The sequence below is a fragment of the Engraulis encrasicolus genome, chromosome 3 (assembly GCF_034702125.1).
Source record: "Engraulis encrasicolus isolate BLACKSEA-1 chromosome 3, IST_EnEncr_1.0, whole genome shotgun sequence".
In the NCBI taxonomy this organism is placed as follows: Eukaryota; Metazoa; Chordata; class Actinopteri; order Clupeiformes; family Engraulidae; genus Engraulis; species Engraulis encrasicolus.
In genome coordinates, this window is record NC_085859.1 from 5,819,041 (window position 1) to 5,825,040 (window position 6,000).

Here is a 6,000-nt window from a genome sequence, read left to right on the forward strand (position 1 = left end):
CCACAGGCAGGATTTGGGCTACATACAGGAGAAGGTGAAATTCTGCTTACAAAAACTGTTCTGAATAAATACGGTACCATAGTTGTAAAATTTTGAATTGTCAAAGTTATAAACAGTAGGCTATGTGCATGTAAAGGGTGATTTTCACATCCAGCCCATGTTTACATTCTTTTCCTCCTGCAGGAATGATTCAACGATGGACATCGCGCTTGATTGTAGAAAAAATAAATGAAAAAACATCTCTGATTTCTTGTGTTTTCATTGGTGAGGCATATGGGTAAAGCACTGATCAGGAAGACCTCAAATAAGGCGGAATTCCACTGCAGCGGTGAGAACACTCAGACATCTTTTTTTGTTTATGGGAAGAGCTGATTTTCTGGCATCCTAGTTTCATAACTGCAGCCTAAAATCAGCTGTTCCTCGAGATGTCAGGATGCTTTCCTCGCCCAGACGGGGTGGTGGACACAAGAGGGAATCACAATTCAGGCCTAAGAGCCTATTTTATGAAAAATGGAAAAAATGGGGAACTTGGCCAATACATTCGTTGCAGAGCAAAGACATTTGTCTATGATAATATTTGGGCAAGTTACTCAAAAACTGTAATGCATTACTGATCATATTACTGTCTTTTCAAAAGAATCCCTCACAATATTAGTATATTTGAAATGTAAGGCAATACACTACTTTTGCATTACTTTAGTTACTTTCACCCAAAAGAACTGCCTAAATAATATGGATCTGGCAATTTATTACAGTGTAAATCAAGCTCATGAGTCATGACTTTTTCACCTCCCATCCAGGAGGTGTTTTGGCAGCATGCAGACTAAAAACTACCAGGTTCAGGAATAGCTTCTTTCTGACCCACCACAATGAATACTAAAATCCAGGTAGGTAATGCATTGTAACTTAAGTTATTTAGCATGTAACTAGGCCTAAATACAGGTTTTTGCCCTGTAATGCCTTAGGCCTACATTACTGCATTACAGCAAAAAATAATGCATTACAGTAATTAATTACTTTTGTAGTCTAAGGGCGCGATCACACCGGACGCGGGTTTCTGCCTACAATCCGCGATGCGCATCCAGCTGATTAATCAGAAGTGACCACACCAAGCGCGGATCCACTGCCTATTCGAATGCGGTGACTAGGCAACGTAACGACAACTGTCACTCGCAACGTAGCCTAATCGATGGTGTTGTGTCATAAAATGATGTGAAAACATACACAAAATGCTTTGTCCATTCATCTAAAATTAATAGAAGACGAGCTCTTTCCTTGCTCTCCTAACGTTGGATAGGGAATCTGATATGAATGTTGATAACGGTCTCCTATCGAACATCTGGAAATCCGCCGCGGGTTTTCCGCCTTGAGTTGAACTTTTTTCAACTCGATCCGCCCGGCGCGGAGAGGCGGAGAATCCGCAACCCGCCTTGCGCTGATATCAGACGCGTAATCCGCTCATTTTCATTGACAAACAATAGAATACATCCGCCTCCTACTGTAAAATCCGCGTTCGGTGTGATCGCGCCCTAATGCATTAGGCCTACTGCCCAACACTGGTCAAGAATGGACACACCAACGCCCAACACTGAATATAGCCTACCTCTATATTTTGGATTTGAACTTTTTTTTCTTTCAAAATTAAAAACCTACTTTCCACATTCTCAAGACTCAGTGAGACATCACAGTGGTAGTTGTAATACCTTCTCCGGCCACCATCCTACACAGTGCACCTTTAAACTTTGCTACTGAACTACTTCTTATAAATGAGCCCAATATACCTGACAAAATATGACTCAAACTCAAGGGACACAGCTCGCCATTGTGCTGTTTCCACTGTGACCTAACAGCGTCGTTCGTTCCAGGAACTAACAGCCATGTTTTGTTGAACATGAAATTAACTTTTGGCTTGCCTATCAGGTCAATCCAAAAAAACGCAGCACACGTAGCCCAAGTCACGGTTTCAACACTGCAACAGCTGCACATTCGGTTAAGACAATGGGTTTGTGGTATGTGAACATACCTATTGTAACCTAAACACCGTCTTACACTGTGCGCGCTCTTAGCCACTAGACTGGCCTATTTGGCTTAAGCCACATCAGCCTCTCTCCATTTCAGCAATCGTTTGACACTGACTGATTGAAAATAATGAATAAATATAAACAATCACCCATGTACTTCAATTGAAAAATAATCAATTTTTCCTGCAGCATTATTCTGGCTACGCATAATGGTGTAGGCCACTGACGTGTATACTATAACGTCAGTGGTGTAGGCCTATCCAGCCACGGTAACCAACCTGACAGGTGTGCTAACCAATTGCGCCTTCACTGCAAGTCCGAGCGCTCCAGGTCCTTAGCTTCTTCTTGCAGCGGAGCACAGTTCAGTTAAACAGAGGGGGTATTGTTTCTTCATAAGTTCTCCTGTTGTGTAGGCCTATTATCGACAGTTTCAGATGGTAGATGTTTGCTGTCTAGACCGAGAAAATTCTGGTAGTCAACAGATTGGCTACTTTCGATTTTGATTAAAATGGCTGAAAGTTGGGCTGTCACACCTGGTCTAGCCACACCCACAACCCTGTGCACCTGTAGAATTAGCCCTGCCTACAAGCTCGTTTTTTTTGGTTTCTTGTTTACAAGCACAGTTTCTCTCCCAATAGTTATTTTGTAATGACAGGGACACTATATAAACCAGCCCCCATCTTACCAAATTGCGTTGTACTAGTAATAAGTTTGTTGTTACCAGTATGGTAATGACCAAGTCGTGGTGCATTACTAAAGGGCCTGTGTTGTGTCATAGTATTGTAGTGCTATGGTAGTTACATTTCAATGACTATTACGGTGCGCCACTGGAGGTACGGCGCGCATTAAGGGGCTACAATTTATTTATTTATTTTATGTTATTTTACCTTTATTTAACCAGGGAAATAAAATCAGATTGAGAATAAAATTGTCTTTTACAAGTGAGCACTGGCCAAGGCGGCAGCACACATTACATTTAGGCTACATTTACAGACAGGACACAGACAAAACAGAACAGATTAATATGGATGAAGAGATAAAATTACACAATAAAAAAACATAAAATAATACACATAAAACAAGATTAAAAGGAGATTACTAGATTAAAAGCAAGTGCAGACAGATTTTAAAGTGTCATTAAGATATGCTTTAAACTCAGCTACAGACATAAAAACAGCAAGCTTAAGAGATTTCTGAAGCTCATTCCAGAGAGTTGGGGCACAATGAATAAAAGCAGTTTAACCAAATTCTGATTTTATAATGGGAACATTTAAAACAATGTAGCTACTTGAGCGTAGGTTATATCCTTGATTGCTAAAAGATAAAAGGCTCTGTACATACAATGCATTCATGTTTCATGTTTTCATGTGCTTCAGGGCATGAGATATTGAGGTTTTTATAGGCTGAGGCTACTCTCCCAAGAAGGGCTTAGGCATTCACAAGGCGTTTTTGCAGGTGCTTTAGGCATCAATAATTCTGAGTTAATGTCAGCTATAAAATGAAACAAAGAGGTTTACTTAACTCAAACACACACTTATAAACAGAGAAAACGCTGATCATTTTGCAGTTGAGTGCTGGAAGCACATTCTGTCATTCACACACACCCCTCTCCCCACTTTTGACCCGCACCAGTTTGCTTACAGAGGGAACAGGGCCACTGAGGATGCGGTGACCACACCTCTCCATGCTGCTTAGAGGGGTAACAGGGCTACACAGCTCTCTTAGAGGGGTAACAGGGCTACACAGCTCTCCATGCTGCTTAGAGGGGTAACAGGGCTACAGTACACAGCTCTCCATGCTGCTTAGAGGGGTAACAGGGCTACACTGCTCTCCATGCTGCTTAGAGGGGTAACAGTGCTACACAGCACAGCTCTCCATGCTGCTTAGAGGGGTAACAGGGCTACACAGCTCTCCATGCTGCTTAGAGGGGTAACAGGGCTACACAGCTCTCCATGCTGCTTAGAGGGGTAACAGGGCTACACAGCTCTCCATGCTGCTTAGAGGGGTAACAGGGCTACAGTACACAGCTCTCCATGCTGCTTAGAGGGGTAACAGGGCTACACAGCTCTCCATGCTGCTTAGAGGGGTAACAGAGCTACAGTACACAGCTCTCCATGCTGCTTAGAGGGGTAACAGGGCTACACAGCTCTCCATGCTGCTTAGAGGGGTAACAGGGCACAGCTCTCCATGCTGCTTAGAGGGGTAACAGGGCTACACAGCTCTCCATGCTGCTTAGAGGGGTAACAGGGCTACACAGCTCTCCATGCTGCTTAGAGGGGTAACAGGGCTACAGTACACAGGGCTCCATGCTGCTTAGAGGGGTAACAGGGCTACCGCTACACATGCTGCTTAGAGGGGTAACAGGGCTACACAGCTCTCCATACTGCTTAGAGGGGTAACAGGGCTACACAGCTCTCCATGCTGCTTAGAGGGGTAACAGGGCTACACAGCTCTCCGTGCTGCTTAGAGGGGTAACAGGCTACACAGCTGTCCATGCTGCTTAGAGGGGTAACAGGGCTACACAGCTCTCCGTGCTGCTTAGAGGGGTAACAGGGCTACACAGCTCTCCATGCTGCTTAGAGGGGTAACAGTTCTCCATGCTGCTTAGAGGGGTAACAGGGCTACACAGCTCAGCTCTCCATGCTGCTTAGAGGGGTAACAGGGCTACAGAGCTCTCCATGCTGCTTAGAGGGGTAACAGGGCTACACAGCTCTCCATGCTGCCTAGAGGGGTAACAGGGCTACACAGCTCAGCTCTCCGTGCTGCTTAGAGGGGTAACAGGGCTACAGAGCTCTCCATGTTGTTTAGAGGGGTAACAGGGCTACACAGCTGTCCATGCTGCTTAGAGGGGTAACAGGGCTACACAGCTGTCCATGCTGCTTAGAGGGGTAACAGGGCTACACAGCTCTCCATGCTGCTTAGAGGGGTCACAGGGCTACTGAGGATGCAGTGACCACAGCTCACCTGTCAAGGAAATGTTTCCTTTATGTATAATCAGAGGTGAAAGTAGTGTCCATGACTTACCGGTGCTAGTGCACTACAGATCTCAATTCAGGAGTAGATCCACAATTACGTTGCCTTCAATGACAATAAACTCCTTGAATCTTGAATCAGGAGTGGACCTATATCGGGTAACTTTGAGCTATATTCTCTTCATATGATATGACACTTGTCTCAAATGGCAGTGTAGTTGTATGTGTTTTCAACTTATATTGCACACCTTACTTTTTTCCATGTGGGTTTTTGGTCTGCATTAACCCTTTTTTCTTACCGGTACTGCACACCTGCTGTAAATGTTATACCGGTGCTACGCACCCCCTGGCACCCCCTTACTTTCATCACTGTGTATCATTTTGAAACTATAACATACATTTTTTGTTGATGTTTAGTTGTTTGTGTTCATGTGCCTGTGGAACTGAGACCATGCCAACCAAGGCAGAATCTGGGGTTACCCTCATGTATAATTTTGAAACTATAATATACGTTTTCTTTTTGTTGACATTTTTGTGCTCATGTGCCTGTGGAACTGAGAGAGCAACATGGCATCGTACCAAAGCGTTAAGATAACACGCCGACTTGAACCGTCTATCATGTTTGTGCATCGCAATTTGGCAAGTTAGCGCGTGCTCCACAACACTCTGTGACAGGTTAGGTTAGGTTTACAGGTGGTTTTGGTCTGGGTACAACTTCGCCACAATTTATCAATTTCCCTGGCTTGTTCTTGCCAAAAGTTAAGTGGCAGAAATGAATGACTGAGGACTGCCCCCTTGCACGTGTGAGGCATAAATGCAGTTTCGTTGTGTGCAGTGTTCACTTGTGTGCTGTGGAGTGCTGTGTCACAATGACAATGGGAGTTGGAGTTTCCCAATGGGCTTTCACTTTTTCACTTTCACAAAAGTGAAGTGACAGAAATGTTGCTTTACTGACAGATGAGATGGTCTTGGTCATGGCACAACAGAACATTTTTGCGTTTAGCAAC